Below are 21128 nucleotides of genomic sequence, written 5' to 3'. Positions count from 1 at the left end.
GCATAAAATATGTCACCGTAGACAAGCATATGCTTTGTAAAAGTATAAGGTTATTTATTTATTCTGAAAGGTACCTACAAAAGCAAGATAAATCACTAATGTTTGGTTTATTTACATTATAAGACTTAAAAAACACACTCTATCATTAAAAGTAAAGCCAAAGACGTCAATAAGTAGCAGTTAAGTATTAATAATAGTTTTATGACATTTTAAAATAGAAAAAGCGGCTGGGCCCTACGTGTTTATTAAAAAACTTACTGCTCATACGTGGGACAGGGTAATGTTCGTATCCTGTTGGATTTATTCCCGTAGGATTAGGAGCTATAAATTATTTTCTGGCCTGAGTTACGGCCAATCGAGGCGACAGACCGTTGTCTCACGCCTTTAATGGGATGACATATAATTTTACTTTGTCTTCTCTCAGACTGTTGTCTATATTTAGTAACTTTAAAAGAGGTTTAGGTTTCCTAATTAAGTTGTATTATAACTCTCAGCTGAGTATAATGAACAGCTTCTTAAATAGGCTAATTTAAGAGTGGCATATACGTTTTAACAAGCTCATTTATAATAGTTAAAGTTAATCAATGATCAATATAGTGCTTTGTGTTCTAAACAACGCCCCATCATGTCGTAGATTCAATTTACGTAGGGAGCAAAATATCCGATTTGATGTTGAAAAATAACCCTAGATAATACAAAAACACAGATTTTTTTTATTATTAGGTAGGTATATCGACTTTCGATATTGAGAATAATAATAACTTTTACAAATTACAAACTTAAATGAGCTTTTTCATCTACAAATAAAATTAATCCTTCTTGTAAAGATAAGCGTATCGTTATTAATAAAGGCTTAAAACAGAAAATAGATCTCGTCGAGTCTCGCTCACTAATTAATCGGCTCATTGACGTTATAATCTCGGCTCAATTACGTCCTGCACCAGGGCTGGCAAACCAATGGCACGTACCACAATATTTAGGCCACGCCATCATAAAGTTCGCTATAAAATAAAATAGAAAATAATGTGTTTTGAATAATATTTAGGTACCCTCATCAGTTAGTGCCACTGTAGAGTAAGGTCACCTGTCAGTCGCCAGTGGCGCCACTTTTACAAATATCCCTCATTGATAGCATTAGGTGTTATTGTTGCACGTCTATGAATACGTCAAATATTTTTTTAGAAAATTGGCACTTTGAAAAGGTTTGCCATCCCTGTCCTACACCTCTCAAACCTCTCGACAAGATTAATATTTCCATACGAAAAAGAAATATTGAAGCAACGAGTTAAAATTATGATCATTAAGACGTGAAGGGTATTGTTTTGATTTACAGCTTGTAAAGTTACCAGATGAGCATATGGGGATTTATTAGTAGAGATGAAACGGATATCCGGTAACTATCCGGTAGGCCGGATATCCGGCCTAAATTTACTATCCGGCCAGATACCGGATAGTAGCTCACTATCCGGCCGGATACCGGATATTAAAAAACTACGACAATTTCTTATAATAAAATGAAATACATTCATCTTTGAGGTAAATATCAATAAAAAGGCTTATAATAATAACGGCTTATAATTAAAGTCCAAAAAGATACAAAAAAAGCCATATTAAGGCCTTTCAAAAAACTTTTCTTTTTCAGGGCTATTCACTCTAATGACGAATCTATACTTCTATACTTAATATTATAAATGCGAAAGTAACTCTGTCTGTCTTGCTTTCACACCTAAACCACTGAACCGACTTTGATGAAATTTGGCATAGAGATAGTTTGAGTCCCGGGAAAGGAGATAGGATAGTTATTATCCCGGTTTTTGAAACAGGGACACGCGCAATAAAGTTTTTCTGTGACAGACAAAATTCAACTCGGGCGAAGCCGCGGGCAGAAAGCTAGTACTAAATAAATAGATATCTGTTAATGTCGAAATATAGCCAATTAAAATAGGCGATCTTTTTTTCACTGATAGTCTGATGACATGATGCAGTTCAGTCAGATTACGCAGCAACGCAGCAAGTAAACTAATTTAAATTTTCCCTATTCAACCACACACTCACGATGGCAACCGAAATCGCTCGAATTGATCTGCCCCCTAGACAAGTGGCAAAATCTGACATTCTATTCGGACGGATACGGATTCGATTTTCGAAAAGTGTGACTTGTCTACTAGACCCACTGATCGCGTTCGAAGCACCTGGCGGCGCTAAACTCGTCATGACATACAACGAGACAATGGGCCAACTATCCGGCCGCCGGATATCCGGCTATCCGGCCTAGCAGCTCGCCGGATATCCGGTATCCGGTATCCGGCCAAACCACTATCCGTTTCATCTCTATTTATTAGTTACATTAGAGTTTTTTGTTTGATGTACTTTTATGTTTTTAACAACTCTGACAACTTAATAGGTACGCAACAAAATCAGTCACTATGCGAATTTTATTTTTCAAACAAATACAAAAAAAACTTTATTTGTATAGCAGGTAAAATGGTGACATGTTACTGTGGTGTGGTAGGTATCACTATGTTCCATTTCATCCTTCTACGACATCATTAAACAAAGCTGCAAAGTTACGTATTGCTCATCTTTACTCACTCAATCAATGCATTATATTCCAAGTTTATAAACAGCTCACTCAACTTATTCGACACTTGCTCATTATCAATACCTCATCCAATTTTGGCTCGAGATTTCATATAAATTGACGTGAAATTTATCTAGATCCCCCTGCGTAGTGACGGACAACGGGGGCGATAATTAGTATGATCGTGCTATTCCGGGCGCCCCCTGGCGGCTAAAAATGGCTCAATCAGTCAAACCGGCGAGTCAGACACCAAATCACACAAGTCGGATGTCGTTAGTGATTAACTAAGAGCAAGAATGTTGGCTTATGTAAATATGGTTTAGTCTAGTCTATGACTTTTAACAATGGCGTACGTAATCTATACTTATAATAAATCTGTAGAGAGGTCAATTCTGTACATGAAATATATTTTCAAAATAACTATCAGGGGGTGATTAGTGATCGATACTGATGCCAAAAATGCAATCAGTAAAATTTTTGTCTGTCTGTCTGTCTGTCTGTCTGTCTGTCTGTCTGTCTGTATGTTCCTTATAGAAACAAAAACTACTAGACGGATTTTAACGAAACTTGGTACAATTATTCTTCATACTCCTAGGCAGGTTATAGGATACTTAGGAATTCCCACGGCAACGGGAATTAGCGGGAAAATCCTTTTGTATGAAAAATCTAAACCGCTTAAGTTAGACGCTTGAAATTTGGCATGCAGGTACCTTAGTAAACTTAAAGCTTAGTTACAACAGGATATTGCAAAATTCCCACGGGAAGGGGAGTTAGCGGGAAAAAACATTTGTATGAAAAATCTAAACCGCTTAAGTTAGACGCTTGAAATTTGGCATGCAGGTACCTTAGTAAACTTAAAGCTTAGTTACAACAGGATATTGCAAAATTCCCACGGGAACGGGAGTTAGCGGGAAAAAACATTTGTATGAAAAAATCTAAACCGCGTAAGATAGACGCTTGAAATTTGGCATGCAGGTACCTTAGTAAACTTAAAGCTTAGTTACAACAGGATATTGCAAAATTCCCACGGGAACGGGAGTTAGCGGGAAATAAAATTGTATGAAAAAATCTGAACCGCGTAAGATAGATGAAGGGGGGGTAAAACGAGATCCACGCGTACGAAGTCGCGGGCGGCCGCTAGTTAAATAATAAAATCATAGATGCTAAAGTAACTCATACACTTTATTTTTTGAGATGACTGAAAAGATAAATAATTCGTTTCACAGACTGAAATTCATGCTGGCGAATCCGTAAACATTAGCTATTTTAATTACAAATGCAGTCTTTTTAATTCCAATTGCCTAAATTATGTCTTTATTCAGTTACTATAATGAAAATCCATAAATAAAAGATCTACTTAAATACCTAGTATAACTGTTACAGGAAATGTATGAATTCTAGGAATTGTATACTATTTCTAGGAAATCTATACAATTCCGAAGCTATTTAGGAAATGTACAAAATATTGCTTCAGATATTTTTTAATACGCACATATCCTAGGAAATGTATACTTTTCCTAGGAATTTTATAGAATTCCAAGATTGCATTAGGAAATGTATCTAAGCGGCACTAGCGCGGTCGCGTGATCGGGTGCCCCTCGGTACGCCTAAAATTTCATTTAGCCAAACCACATTGGCCGATAGGTACTTTTAACTCACAATTATTATTGTTTAGCCTGATAGTTGTTTTCGTACTATTATACTTTGGCCGAAAAAAATATTTGCCTAAAATTTATTGGCATAGCTTTCTTTCAGCATCACGCATATTACGCTGAAGTATTGGAAATCCCTAATTTTAACATCTTTAAATTATTATTGGCATGAAAGTTTTAGTATCTACTCCTGTAGCTGGATAACTCTCGGTTAGGTTAGGTTAAACTTGCGACCTTACACATACACAGCTGCCGCGGTAGCGGCCGCCGAGCGCTATTTAAGTTTCGGAGAAAAAAAAGTGGCGTAATAAAAATAATGTTTTGTAAAAAAATTTTAGGCTTAAAATTTGTGTGCCATAGACAATTAGGCGTACAAAAAATTTGGCGATTCGATAGAGACCCCGCGTAATCGGATGATGCAATACCCTCCCCTCGCACCGCCTGTCCACGCGTATTCATTGTACTTATACATTTCCGATTGCTGTTTAGGAAATGTGTAAATTTCCTAGGAAATGTGTGTAATATAATTTACATCACACATTTCCGGGTGATTTTAGGAATTATACACAATTCCTAGGAATTGTATACAATGACGGATTTCATACATTTCCTGTAACATAACTATATTTTCCGCCTTTTATTTTATACCTACATATTTTAATAATATCATCCAGAGTATTTCTAGAAGAAAGAAGCGTAGAGATAAATCAACGATAGTTCAGTTCAATGTCGCGGAAACTTCAGGTGAGCTGAAACAATCCTTTTAGCCTTTATAAAGCACCCTCCGCGAGCTTGCGAGTTGGATGCATTTCAAAGAGTAGGAATTACTTGTGTGCAACAATAAAACACTCGTTTTGATGTGTTATTACAAGCGTAAAACCACAATATATTCACATTTGTAGAGTTATAAAATGTTTAGAGCGAACTTTCTCTATGTTATGTTTTTTGGGATAAAACCACAAGGTACGAGAACATCTTGATTTATTATATTTTTTGTAGTAGGTAATGTAATGTAACAAGAAAATTTGCTGATATCTTAGTAGGTAGTAGAGTAAGTAACACAGTTCACTTCCCTTAATTTTCTTGTTACTCAGTAGTTACTAATATATTGTAATTTGGCTACTAACGTTATGTACAAATGTCTCGTCATAAATATCGAGCGTACTTTTGCAACAAAGTTTCTTTTAGTGACTTTATAGACCCATGACTAAATTGACTTAAAGACTGGTCTAGACTATCATAGGAAATGTACCGTCATCTGTCAGATCAGACACACACAAGGCGCTATCGGTGCTTTTAAGGCCATAAAAAAGAAACATTGGCAACTCGGTCGGTCGCTCTCGGTGCGAGTCAATCCAACGCTCGGGAGGACAGTCACCTACATGGCCTGTCGTACTCTAAAGCCGAATAGTAGATTTTCTCCCAGTTATTCAATTTGTTTTCTCACGGATGCATAAGATCTAGAAGGGGACTTTTTAAAGGGGACTCCGGGTGTTCCTTGCAGGGAATGTCAAAGAATTTCATAAAATTTAAAAATGGGTACGTCATAGTTTGAGAATAAATAAATTATATGCAATACTTTTACCCAGCAGTAAGATCAAATGGTGATCAAATGATGTTGACGATGATTCATTAATTCCTGTTCAACTGATTCAAGTTACGATTAATTAAACTGACATCTTTAATCCAGTTTCCAATTGTAATACTAGTTTACGAGAACCAGTGTAAACTACTCGTAGATAGTTCAAGAATTTCATTGTGGCACAACACCGATGCAAATGCGCCACCAAAGCCCAAAGTCACTTCATCGACTGGAATAGTGCATCCATGTCGCACCTCGGAGGCATACCACATCCAGGCTCAGTACCCTGCCTGCATCTGCATCCCCGCGGGACGCGTAGGGCGGGATCGATCCGGCACCCGGTCGGCAGCCGGCACGACCGCCCAGTCGAGAGCCGTCCGCCGCGATAAGTACCCGCCCGCTACCGCCCGCCACTTTTAGGCGGGAATCTTCACGAACTTGTAATACGTCAGTGATTGTGGAGTGAATGACATTGATGTTGATCCGATCTTTGGACTGTGATCGTGTTCTGTTTATGAATGGATTATGATCGTGTGTTGTTTACGTTGTTTGTCGTGAGGACGCCGGTGTACGGTTTCATAATATTTACTACGGCGCGTAGCGTAAACTTTCTCGTAGCATGTAGATCAGTGCTTGTAAACATTTTTCAACTTTGAGCGAGAAGCGATTAGATTAATTCAATGGCGATTTCTAGCTTTAAGTATTGAAGAAAAAAGGTAAATAAAGAGACTTCAATTATTCTCATTAGGTACCTATTACGGCATCTAAACTTTTCAATGATAAGATTAAAATAATATCGACAGTTAACTAATCTTACGTAGTAATTTTTTTTTTATGTTGACCGAATAAACTATGAAAGTTCATAAGTGCCTACTCTACGAGACATTTACTAGTAGATCTATTGTTGACAAAGTGACAAACATAGTATAAAATATCGGAATTATTTTCATAATGGTCTTATTTGAATTAACAAAATCATTATTTTCTGTAAGTAATGATTAAATGGGCAGTCTGTGTCATTGCATTCTAATGACTATAGCTTTAAGTACATTATGGTAAACTTATCTAAAAATAAAAATCTTTATACAGTAGCCACATCCACTTTCTACGCAAATTATGTACACGGCACTCCATGCCAATAAACTAAAGTTTGCAACTATGATAATAACGTGTCATGTCGCGGCCATTGTTTGTCTAACTGAAGTTTGACTCTATAATGTGGTATCTCTACTGAAGGATACAAATACAAATATTTTATTATGAAACACAAGGAGTCTTCATGGCCTATCTTTAGTATACACATATTATACGCATTATGAATACTAATTAATTACGTTATCACTAATCATCGTCTGAAATATCATTATTGTTATAAATCTAAAACAAAAATACAGTTAATAACAACAAAAGCCATATTTTCGGCAATTTAGTAGTCAATAAATTGCAATACCAGCAACTTGGTCCCCCAAACAGCATTGGAGTTCACAACAAGCATTTATCACGGAATTGGGGAACTTTATTTTGTAAACTCCGACGTTTTCAGAGATACTTTATTGCTAATGACAATGCAGGGGGGCTGAAATGCGAAACCTGGCCATATTTATACTTCTATCTAATTATTTATTCTAAATCGATTTTTGAATGTTTTGATACAATATTTATTACACGGGTATCGGGACTAGAAAATATTTTATTGTTTGTTGTTATAAATGTACTGAATGGATGTTTATTTTTTCAACGTCGCGTCGCCGTCGATCGCGACAATATTGATCCTCAGATAAAAATGTGTGGGTTGTTTTTACTGCCAGTTTATCTTCAAAAGAAGAATATTTTCACGGTAGAAGGCAGAAATGAAACAAATTCAATTCAAATGATTTATTTCTTAAAATATGGTACAGTGATAAGGTCTTAACTATTACAATAAAGGTCCATCATATTTTGCCATGTGGCATAGAAATGTCAGATTAATGTTTTATGAGATACTAGCTGACCCGGCGAACTTTGTTCCGCCTTAATGGCAATAAATAAGCAGACTTTTTTTTAAATTTCGAACGGGATAAAAAGTATCCTATGTCCTTCTCCTGGCTCTAAACTACCTCCCTGACAATTTTCAGCTAAATCGGTTCAGCCGTTCTTGAGTTATAAGTGGTGTAACTAACACGACTTTCTTTTATATACAGGATGTTAGGTAAATGGGTATATGAGCCGACACTAGCCCATGTTAACATGGTCATATAAATAGTATGGTGAAGTCAGAAAATTGATATCTTCATTTTAATTATTTTATTTTTCATACAAATCGGATTTTATAAAATTTATTTTTCGTTATATAAAATTCGTTATATAAATAACATTTGTTTTTCAATAGTAATGTCGATTTCTTTTTAAATAATTGAAATGTTAACTCTTTTATGTCATTTGGTAATTTATTGAATATTACTGGACCCATACCGAGAACGCTTTTCCGCAACAATGCTGTATTATAGCCACCTACACTGAGAGCGTTTTGGTATTGGGTACGCATTGGTCTAAACCTAGTTTGCGAGAATTTGACAAGATGTACTTATAGTGCAGACAGAGCACAATAGTCAAGAAATGGAATGTTATGCTCATCATGTAATATAGGTGTGATTTGCAACAAAAATGTAGTCTGTCATATACTGTCGACGTATTTAAGCCCCAATGCAGTCGAGCCTTAAACCTTCTGAAAACAAAAAAAAACAAATTATCTGGCGCAGTACGTTGCGCTCTTAAGGCACTCACACACGTTCAACTGAAAACGTGGCTATGAAATATGTGCTCTATTGATCAACCGGGAGCCCCGCTTAAATGCGAAAACCCGCGTTTCCATCAGGACCCGTCAAAAGCGATTAACCCTCCGTAGCGTCTGTAGCCGCCTTAATCCCGCACGCAACCCGCACAACATACTGTTCGTTTAAATATTTGAAATGAGTTTAAGTGGATGTGGAAATAATCAATACAAGGCTATTTCTCATCGCCACGGTTCTCATCGTCACCTTCGTGGCAAATTTTATTTCTAACTTATTTCAACTTTTTGTAAACAAATATTGTTGCGCTTGATGTGAAGATTGTATTCTTAGTAAATCAGTCAAATAGTGCGTCTCGTTTGGAAGCTTTAACGTTTTGAATTTTTTGATGCCACGAAAGTGATTCTGTACTTCACAGCAATAATTTTTTCAAACTTTACTAACTGTAAATGACTCTTAAGTGTTTATAAAACATATACTTTGTCTTATTTTCATAGATAAATAACAATAACATAATATAAATAGCAAATTTTTTATTTTTAAAGCTTGTACATATTTTAATTTTTACCCTTTTTTATTTAGTTATAGTTTAGTTGAGTAGTTATTTGTTAATATTTAGTGGTATATATGTATAGAATATTGTTTAAATAAATCTTACGTCACTTTTCCTTTTCGATATTAAATAGGTACCTACCTACTTAAATAAAATAAAACTTTACCTTTACAAGATAAAATTTTACCTATATCTAATGTCACTTACTAAGTTACAAGATTCTACGCAATTGGTTTTAAGTCACCCTTAACTGGTGGCATTCTGAAATGCTAAAGAAGCTAAAAAAGAATTATCAGTACCACAATAAAAAAGAACTCTAACTGATTATCAGTCCCTCAACAAAAATATTTTTTTTTATTGAGGCCAGATGTTGTACAATTTTTAACTCAAACTTCAGATTAAATTTATCTTACAAACAGATACTCAGTCACATATACAGACATACATACAGTCATACAGACAGACAGACAACAAAAATACGAGGCCCTTATTTTTTATTGATGTACTGAACTCTACTTACCACGTATAATTTATTAGTTATTAAAATATTGTAAAAACATAAACACCAGTCACTATATTTTAAAATAAACCAAAGCAAGAAATCACTTTCGTGGCCTAAAATCACCTTCGTGTATAAAACACCACGAAGGTGATGCCACGAAGGTAACGAAAATTTTAGTTTTTTATGAATTATCCTTAAAGTTGAATTTAACGGTTCAAGTCGAATACTACACAAATAAGTCTAACATGTTAAGTTTTCAATGGCCTAAGTTTCAATTAAATTCTTTAAATTTTAGAGGTAGAAAATATTGTTCAAGCAAGCGACGGTATGTCTATGGATAATCACAAAAAGTTACGTATTTTTTTCGCGGAGCGACGATCGACCTATCTCACCTCCCCAATGGCTGGAGCGCGACTGACGTTAACCGAATAGAATGATGTGATTGGTTACTGGTGTTCGGTTTAACAGAAATCTTGTATTATTACTCAAAATTTTAGGTACCTAAAATCGTGTGACCAACGTATTTCGCTTTCTCAATTCGAAATAATTATAAGAAGATATTTTTTTGACTATTGTGTGGAAAGTATATTTAATTACGATGATTTTAGTATATGCTACACACAAATTGAATGAAAATTGTGAATGCAGTAACCAAATGTTTCATTGCAACCGAGGGTGTGACACGATGAGAACGCGAAAAATGACCCCGTTTTTTATCGTTTCATGTGATTTTTTCGTATTATTTTTGCTTCTATTACGATACAATTTATTTTGTATGTAGCTAAATAGATATTTTATCATCTGATTTCAAAGTTATTGTTCTAACTTATACCGTTTATGAACTATTATTGTGTGACCATCAAATTTGAGTGTAAATGAGAAGTACCCACAAATTAAATTTTAAGAACGTTATTTTTGTTTTCGGCGAATCAGTCTTATTTTTCCTATCGTGTAGTGCTAAAGCACGTCTAAAGATCTTTTCAGTTTGTCAACCCTAAATCAAGTACTTAGTGGCAGAATAGACCCCACATTAATTTGAACGTTATACAAGGTAAAGTCACGGTGAAAAATAGTTGAAAACCAATGAAATATTTTTCTATTAAGCTTACTTAAGATGTAATAATGGAACACATGATTATTAATAATTGTGTCCAACGACAAGAATAATAAGCCATAAACAGACATTACTAATGTCTAAGAAAATTTACTAACAGAGCACAGGAAACGGATGCTGACAATGCTTGGGTTCAGGACGGGAAATCACATGGGGGTGTCTCTACCAAAGTATATCCCAAAATGAAAAGTTTACCTAAGACTGTTCTTGAAAAGTTATGGAAGGCCAAGTAAAAGCTTTATGAATATAAATTAATCATAAATGAACACATAGGTGTTCATATTTTTTATGATCATTGGATCATCATTAAATCCAATATCATAAATGCAAAGAAAAAATGATTGCATTTCTTTATGTTGACAAATGAAAATGTCTGATTTAATTTGAGGCTCGATTTTCTATACACTTTATAATATTCTATCTAGTTGCTGTTTTCCATAGGCTGTGGCATAGTAGAGTAGCCGCTATGTTATAGAACTTAGTAAACTTTGACGACATTTAGTAGGTATGGCGGTACAATTACAAACTATAGTCCCTACTCGTAATACCCGATAAATGTGTCTACGTTAATGAGGAAGTATTATTGTAACTAAGATAAATTGGGTAAATTGTTTAAAGACAATGTACGATTATTTTCCCATTAGCATATAATTAACAACAACAACCGTTGTCCCCTCGAGGAACCGAACGGAAATGTTTAGATTACGAGTTATCAGAATACGGGTGTACAAAAGACCTATTTGGTGGGTGGTTTGGGGATAAGCTTGTGAACACTACCCTTAGGGGGTGCAATTTTAGACCTGGTTAAGAATATTTTGAACAAGTTGCGCCATTTTCAATACTCGCATCTTTAATGTTATATCCATATTTTTTTTGACAAAAGAAGACTTATAATAACGAGCGATTACGATATAAAAAACTTTAGTGTTAGAACTAAAATTGCACCTTAAGGTGCATTATTGCAATATTGTACTTAAAAATCTTGTGTTAACACAAGATTTTTAAGTACAATATTTCTTCTGCTTATCCCAAAGGTAAACTGGTCGAGAATGCTTTAGTGCATTAAGTTCGCCTTGTTCAAATATTATTTGGCATTAAAGTTTAAATAAATGAATATTTTTGGTTTACAATTTTTTTTTATGCATGACAAGGCAGGTATTTGACCACAATCGCACCTGATGTTAAGTGGGATGCAGTCTAGGATGTTACATATCTGCCCTGTAAGTGCCTATTCACTCTCGCCTTGAAGAGGCCCGAAAAATACTTCAAAAAATACTTATACCAGTATTAGAATACCTGATTATTTGAAAAAAACATTCGTTCATACGAAATTGATCCTATTTATACGATTTTCATGGCACAATATATTTCAGTGAAATGAAAAGACTTTTCACAGGAGCTTTTTAAGTTCCTTTAACTTCGACCTCTCGACTTTCGTTTGCCTCTATTCAAGTTTTTAATACCCCGGCAGGTCTAATCGACTTATTTTTACATTTCCTCGGTATTGCAGACGCCACTCTGGTTTCGTTCAATGGAGCGTAATAAGCGGATTTAAAATGCTAGACATTCATATTTTTCGCTAAAAACTTGGAAGAAATAGTACCTACTTATGTTGTAAGGTAAAGCTATTTATTTGCCTGCAAATATGGTTGAGTGAGGATATTATTGATTGTATTTGTTCGTGATATTTTAAAACGTATGTTAGTCGCAAATAGATGTGTCGACTGTCCTACGTATTTAATCTGTCATACAGTGGTGCACGTCATTTGGCTGAAACGAACGAACGAACAGTGGTAGGTACTCACCTTTTGTAGTTTTTAGATTTCGTAGTCAAGTAGTAGCAGTTCCATTCCTAAACCTAGATTCAATCGTAATGAATTGTAATTATGTCATAAAACATCCAAGCCACACCATAAAGCAAGCAATAAAATCACAATCACATCCATTGTCAAGTTCACACTCGTGTTATCTATGCCCTCAGCGCGGTAATCACATAATTGGCCGGCTCGGTCCGGCAAAGGGCGCCATTTGCATTTTAATCACGCGTTGATTTGAAGTAATGCCTGCGTGCACGCATAAATTATGACCGCGCATGCGTGTGAGCGATTGAGGGCATTAGAGCCAAAGCACACGATGCGTTTCGGCTGCTGTGCGTCGCCAGAGCGGTATCTTCATCTTACATACCCAAATATCACCCGAAATATCTGTGACGGGCACACGAGAGCGGTGCGGCACCGTGCTGCCGCGTGATACAGCGGAATCTATGCGGTGTGCCGCCGCAACGCATCGTGTGCTTTGGCTCTTACAGCCTCAATAGCAATTTATTGTGATCGTGTTTGTTTCTGCTAATCCGTGTTGGCGGCTGTCACGAGCGAGGACTACACGGAATTGTAGTTGATGGCTTTGATTCAATTTATTGATCACGGCATGCTTCGAGTTCTTTACGCTAAAGATGTCCCAAGTATAGAGAGCCATACCCACAGCCTACTATAAACTTAATTTTTGGTGCACATTATAGACATAGATGCATAAACTTTCATTTAAATAATTATTTTCCAGTCAAACTGTAATAAGAATAGGCATTGCATGGAAGTTTATCGAATTAAAGGCATGCACTGAAAAAAGTTTTCCAGTAATGCAGTTCGTAACTTTAGAAATAACAAAAATAGTACAGTCATCCATTTTTGTTCGTGTCACTATTCTTTCTTTTCACTCACGTTACAATTTTAATTCCTCATTCATATTTAAAACACCTTCCCATTATGAATGAGCCCAACCAAACCGTATCCATCGGCAAACCTGTAATTTTCAGACCCGCATTCAAAGGTGCGTGAAATTGTGAGGGAAAAGTTAATCCCACCTTAATTGAGCCTAAGAAGAATTAATTACGTGTGTGTAATGACATGGAATAAAGCCCACTCTTGGCAACAATAAGCTATCGAAGCAACGAAAAAGTTTTGAATATTAATCTTCTATCGCATTAATAATATTTCTGAGGATTAAAAGAAATAATCCTTGATAAATTATATTTATTATACTTACGGTACTTTTATATTAAGTAACACTCGACAACAACTTTTCCACTTACTCTTCTCCCCATGGGTTTTGTGTCTTGGAAGCTTGTACTGGATGTGACACATTAATTGGTTATGATTACACTAAAATTGCACCTTAAGGTGCATTATTGCAATATTGTACTTAAAAATCTTGTGTTAACACAAGATTTTTAAGTACAATATTTCTTCTGCTTATCCCAAAGGTAAACTGGTCGAGAATGCTTTAGTGCATTAAGTTCGCCTTGTTCAAATATTATTTGGCATTAAAGTTTAAATAAATGAATATTTTTGGTTTACAATTTTTTTTTATGCATGACAAGGCAGGTATTTGACCACAATCGCACCTGATGTTAAGTGGGATGCAGTCTAGGATGTTACATATCTGCCCTGTAAGTGCCTATTCACTCTCGCCTTGAAGAGGCCCGAAAAATACTTCAAAAAATACTTATACCAGTATTAGAATACCTGATTATTTGAAAAAAACATTCGTTCATACGAAATTGATCCTATTTATACGATTTTCATGGCACAATATATTTCAGTGAAATGAAAAGACTTTTCACAGGAGCTTTTTAAGTTCCTTTAACTTCGACCTCTCGACTTTCGTTTGCCTCTATTCAAGTTTTTAATACCCCGGCAGGTCTAATCGACTTATTTTTACATTTCCTCGGTATTGCAGACGCCACTCTGGTTTCGTTCAATGGAGCGTAATAAGCGGATTTAAAATGCTAGACATTCATATTTTTCGCTAAAAACTTGGAAGAAATAGTACCTACTTATGTTGTAAGGTAAAGCTATTTATTTGCCTGCAAATATGGTTGAGTGAGGATATTATTGATTGTATTTGTTCGTGATATTTTAAAACGTATGTTAGTCGCAAATAGATGTGTCGACTGTCCTACGTATTTAATCTGTCATACAGTGGTGCACGTCATTTGGCTGAAACGAACGAACGAACAGTGGTAGGTACTCACCTTTTGTAGTTTTTAGATTTCGTAGTCAAGTAGTAGCAGTTCCATTCCTAAACCTAGATTCAATCGTAATGAATTGTAATTATGTCATAAAACATCCAAGCCACACCATAAAGCAAGCAATAAAATCACAATCACATCCATTGTCAAGTTCACACTCGTGTTATCTATGCCCTCAGCGCGGTAATCACATAATTGGCCGGCTCGGTCCGGCAAAGGGCGCCATTTGCATTTTAATCACGCGTTGATTTGAAGTAATGCCTGCGTGCACGCATAAATTATGACCGCGCATGCGTGTGAGCGATTGACGGTACAGCATCAGAGCCAAAGCACACGATGCGTTTCGGCTGCTGTGCGTCGCCAGAGCGGTGTCACTACGTAATCTTACATAGAAATATTTCTGGCGGGCACACGAGCGGTGCGGCACCGTGCCGCCGTCATACAGCGGAATCTATGCGGTGCGCCGCCGCAACGCATCGTGTGCTTTGGCTCTTACAGCCTCAATAGCAATTTATTGTGATCGTGTTTGTTTCTGCTAATCCGTGTTGGCGGCTGTCACGAGCGAGGACTACACGGAATTGTAGTTGATGGCTTTGATTCAATTTATTGATCACGGTAGGCTTCGAGTTCTTTACGCTAAAGACGTTCCAAGTATATAGAGCCATACCCACAGCCTACAATAAACTTAATTTTTAGTGCACATTATAGACATAGATGCATAAACTTTCATTTAAATAATTATTTTCCAGTCAAACTGTAATAAGAATAGGCATTGCATGGAAGTTTATCGAATTAAAGGCATGCACTGAAAAAAGTTTTCCAGTTTAATGCAGTTCGTAACTTTAGAAATAACAAAAATAGTACAGTCATCCATTTTTGTCCGTGTCACTATTCTTTCTTTACACTCACGTTACAATTTTAATTCCTCATTCATATTTAAAACACCTGCCTATTATGAATGAGCCCAACCAAACCGTATCCATCGGCAAACCTGTAATTTTCAGACCCGCATTCAAAGGTGCGTGAAATTGTGAGGGAAAAGTTAATCCCACCTTAATTGAGCCTAAGAAGAATTAATTACGTGTGTGTAATGACATGGAATAAAGCCCACTCTTGGCAACAATAAGCTATCGAAGCAACGAAAAAGTTTTGAATATTAATCTTCTATCACATTAATAATATTTCTGAGGATTAAAAGAAATAATCCTTGATAAATTATATTTATTAAACTTACGGTACTTTTATATTAAGTAACACTCGAAAACAACTTTTCCACTTATCTCTTCGCCCCATGGGTTTTGTGTCTTGGAAGCTTGTACTGGATGTGACACATTAATTGGTTATTACGAAGCAGGTACGGTTCTAATAACGATGTATTTACTGATAATGTATTTACCTGTTTACTCGATATTATGATACAGTCAGTATGTAAACATAGTGAACCGTAAAAAAAATTAAGATCAATACTATTTAGAAAAATAATAATACTGGCATTGTCTTGTTTGCTGCTGTTTGTTATTTTATTGCTCGTGTATATACGTCATTATAAAGTATAGTCAACAGCACGTCTCGATAGTGTAAAAAATATGACATAAGATATCACAGTGTTTACCTTCATGTGTCGTCAAATATCGTTTAAATGTAAGTAAGTCTGTAACAATAGAAAAATTTTGGGATTCTATTATTTTGATATTAATTAGTTATGAAGCAATGCACAATCACACAGTATCTCATGCACAACATTTCTCATACGGAGAGGGCCAATAAACTTTCCTGTATGATCCCCAGGGTGCGAAACTTAATCCAATTTCGCTTGAGACACGTTAATTAAGCTGACGCCTCATGTGGTTTACTTAAGGTTGAAAAGGACAAATTTTAGGAGAAAATTGATTCGGTTGAATACACCGCAATTTTCTACGAAATTGGCTCGAAATTCGTGGTAATGTACAGTCGCAGAATGAAAAGGTTCGTCACCTTAGTGTCGGTTTTCGCTTGCACTAGGTACTGTAAGAGTCAAACCTGCCAACATAACAGTGCAAGAAACAGTGCTGCTAACATTTAAATAAATATGACGTTTGCTAACAAATAAGGTTTTGCTTGTTTATTTTTCTATCCCATCAGTGCAATGCAATGATGACATTGACCAATTGACAATAGTTTTTTTTATTTAATAGAAATAATAATGGCAGGTTGAACCAACAAGAAGGTTTTAGTTTATCAATCATAATAATCTTCTTGACAAGATAAATCGTCAAACAACTTTGATCTGGATAATTTTGAACTTTACTGACGAACAGTTAAAGATTATTTTCTCTAACTCGAGATTATTCTGTAACATAGTTTCAAAAGGTAATATGTGCTCGCGATTCGTTGAAGGAATCAATTTGAAAACTGACGAACCTTTTCATTCCGTGACTGTACATCGTACGTCACCTCGGTCGTTTGAGTAATAAAATTTATTATTATGGATTCAGTGATTTTTTTTATGCATAACAAGGCAGGTATTTGACCACAATCGCACCTGATGTTAAGTGGGATTAGAGAAATTATTGATATGCGAAAGAGTAGGTAATGAAAAGTCAAAAGATTTTGTAATTTTCTTACCCCTGCTGTGAGCTTCCGTATCAGAAGGTACACAGAGAGCTTATTTTACCTTCATTATTATGATTTAGCCTTACATTTGCAAAACGTATTTTCCTATACCTAAGCAAATAAGCTCTACAAGATCATTTTTCCCACTTTTTATTGTGACCATGTTTTAATTCATCTTATTGCGAGTGAAAAATGAGACGAACCTAACCTACGGCACCAAAAAATGCATTCCAAGTAAAAGTAGACAAAAGTAGAGTTATAAGAATCGTAATAATTACCGACGAAGCTGTCTAACGGCATCAAAGAGTGTCGCTTCCTGGCCTTTCGACTACAATGAGCCCGAAATAGACGCGGGTAGATTGTGAAGTTCGTGGCCGTAGGGGCGACTATTTCCGTCAACCACTGAAACTCCATTATTTCTATTTAGTGCTGTAACGTCTGCTTCAAATGAAAGGTTTATGGTGATACGTAAACTTCTGTTTGGGTAATTTTAATTAACAGGTAATAATAATTATTACACCATCATGATTTGCAAGTCTCTATGTTATCTTTTATTTGTAGTACATAGTTGTTTAACCTATTAGTATTTTTTATTCAACTATTACTTCTTTCGATCTCAAAAGTTTAACATTAAGTTCGGAACAAAGTTCATTCAATCATAAAGGAATGCTTTAAGAGTCATCTGACGAATGCACAGTGAAAGCAACGGTACCTACCTACAATAAAATACAAAAATAAACTTCTTGCCGAAATTTTACGAGTAAATATTTCTTTTATTACTGTTGTATCGGGAGGTCAAGTGCGGCCCCTATATGTCATCTTGAATTCGTTGTGTCATCGAAATGTAATAATTCCCCTCGTATCGCCAAAGAAAAGGGGCTACAGGTGAAACGAGTTTCTTCAGAATAAGACTGCCAATGGCTCGGATCTGATTACATATTGGATGCCATTGATGTCACGTTTTTGTGCATGCTGAAAATTCCTTTATATTACATTTTTTACAGTAGGGCTCAATAATTCTACGCACAAGGCACCGATATCCATGAATATCTAAAAATGATTTTTGTGTCATTTTGAACTTCTTTAGAGCTAAAGATCTAGAATTTGGATAAATGTAATGTAATCATGCCTTTAGAACAGAGGAATTATCGATTAGGTTACATTTCACAGTATTTCATTCAAAATACACGTCAAGAACTGAAATATATAAAACTGAATTGGTCTTAAAATCACAGAAAACGAAGATGATTTTCTGAGTACGTACTCAATTTAGTTTTTAAATGGTCGTCCAAGCTGTAATGTCGTTTTATGATACTGGTGACCTCATTTCGAAATCAAAGTTGTTTAATAATAGAGTGTGCAATGTTGCCTGATAAACTTCACTTTTAAAGTTAACTATGAAAAATGTTACATTAATAAATATTTCTGCATAAAAAGCACTTCTTCCCAAAATGAGTATTCATGCAAAGTTTTACTTGGTTTTATTATGACTTCTTTTTGACGGCTACTTGCTAGCAGACACGTTTTCAATTTTGTTTCATGAGAAATACCTTGATGTCTCGCGTGACACGCGTTTGAAATTTCCCAAACGCCACCGACTCCATATTAAAAGCTTGGACATATGCCAGAACAGAAATCATCTCATTTAGTTCGAAATGTTCACAGGTCGAGCGAATATGGCTTGAAATCTACTTTGAAGTAAATTTCAACGCTGTTACATTTATTCATCACAACACATATCAACATGTTTGCTATTCATCCAAAATGTACCCAATATGTATTGTTATATGGTTTAAAATCAATTTAGCAGTCTAAGCGGTCGTAATATTTACATTATGGTGAAATAATAAATGTTTGCTACCCTATATCCCTACAATTATGGAATCGTCGTTAAAACCTATACTCACAGTATTTAGCTCTTATTCTTCTTCTAAGTCCCGTCTATTTCTGTACCAAAGTTAATTAAAATTGGTTCAGCGGTTTGGTCGTGAAAACGTAACAGAGTATTCCCTCGTTTCAGATAAGTATTTAGTAAAATTAGAGCTGAATAAATTCTTTCACATATCAAATAGCGGACGTAAACTTATCAGAATACGTCATCAACTAACAGAAAGGTCGTAATACCCCGTCGAAATAAAATGCTTTATTAATATTCCCGAAAATAATAGTTAATGGGCGGTGCATTCGAAGTTGTCAGTTCGTGAAGTGGTGTGCGTGTTAACAAACAGAGGGCTTGTTACTTCAGTTGTTATTCCTCGTTTCCTTTGTTTCGGTAATGTCATTAACAACACGCCGTATATTGCAGGAAATTAATCATCGTCGGGAAATTTGAATGGAAACGCTTAATGTCGGTCTTAAATCCTATTTGGATGACGTACGGTTTTATTTTTTCGTGATCCGGAAATTAGCCGTTTTGTTTTCTTTTGTTTTTGGAGAAAACGGATTAAGCATGTAAAAGTGCACTTAACACACTATAAGATTTATGTCTCTGTTTTGTTTCCACGTAACTGGCGCCAGCTTTATTAATTTTCATAACAAAATTAACTGTAATTGTTAGTGACGGTAATAAAACAATGTTTTGAGAAAATGAACTTTTTAGAATTATTAATTGTCTCATCTCGTAACTCTTCTTATCTAGTTACATACAACTTTGGCATTGATTAAATCATTAATTAATGTTCTGTATTAGGCCACTTTTCAAAGCTTAAAATTTCAAAATATTTCTGAAGAAACCGCTGAATCTTTCTTTCACCATGAAATTTTTTCTTGACACAGTCTCGAAGTTACTAAGCCCAGCTGAAAATTCAGAATTTTCCCTCTTATTTGTATCGTAACAAGACACAATTTGTAGGTGCTGAAGGCTTTGATCGTTACATTGTTTATAGTGTTTTGGGTTGGGAAATTTGGTCTTTTTGCTCTTGTTGAAAAAGGTGTAAATCGCGTGAGGGTGTAGGTACGCACAAGCCAGGGCGCCGGTGTTTACCCACGCAACGATCGATAGGCTCCGCGCGAAAATTGCAAACCGTAGCTGCGAGCGTCCAAGTAATAGAATTACTGGAAGCCCCAACTGGTACCAATATTGACACTTTTTGCGTCACGTGAAATATGATGTTGATGAAAATTCGGTTTCTCTGATGACGTTGCTATGTTGTCCACGTGATCGATGTAGTTGAAAGCTAAAACAAAACTAAACCAACAAAAAATTATCCAAACTTTTTGAGGTGAATATTTTTAAAATTATTAAAACGATTTTAAGAAGATCAAAACACCTAACTACGAGTAATTGAAATAGTTCTTAAAAATCTTTTCTTACTTTTCAACAACTTTCAATTAAAAGTTTACTTTCCTTTTTTTCAAAATGGCATTTCCAGTTAACGCTTCAGTTTCAGATTGTGACAGGTGGGGTATTAGTTTACGAATACCCTCCCGCCTATCTTACCACGTTGAGGGGACGCCGTAGATTTATTCTGCTCTGTTTATTTTACCTTTTTTCTACATCTTCAATACTTGAAAGAAATCGCTATTGAAATACAAGTATTTTATTATTGTAGGATGAAATTGTGATTAGTTCAATGGAGTGATATGGCAAGAAAATACATGGAGCGGCGGTTCTCAAAGTCTCACAGAACAACGATACCAGCCAGCTTCAAAGTACCGGAGCAGTATGAGTTCTACAATAAGGCGACACCATTCGTCCAAAGGACTCTGTTATTCGTGGCCGACGAGAACTCAGGTCCAAAGCCTAGCAGTAGTACTG

The sequence above is a fragment of the Ostrinia nubilalis genome, chromosome 2, assembly GCF_963855985.1.
Source record: "Ostrinia nubilalis chromosome 2, ilOstNubi1.1, whole genome shotgun sequence".
Classification (NCBI taxonomy): domain Eukaryota; kingdom Metazoa; phylum Arthropoda; class Insecta; order Lepidoptera; family Crambidae; genus Ostrinia; species Ostrinia nubilalis.
Note: the sequence above shows the minus strand (reverse complement) of the source record.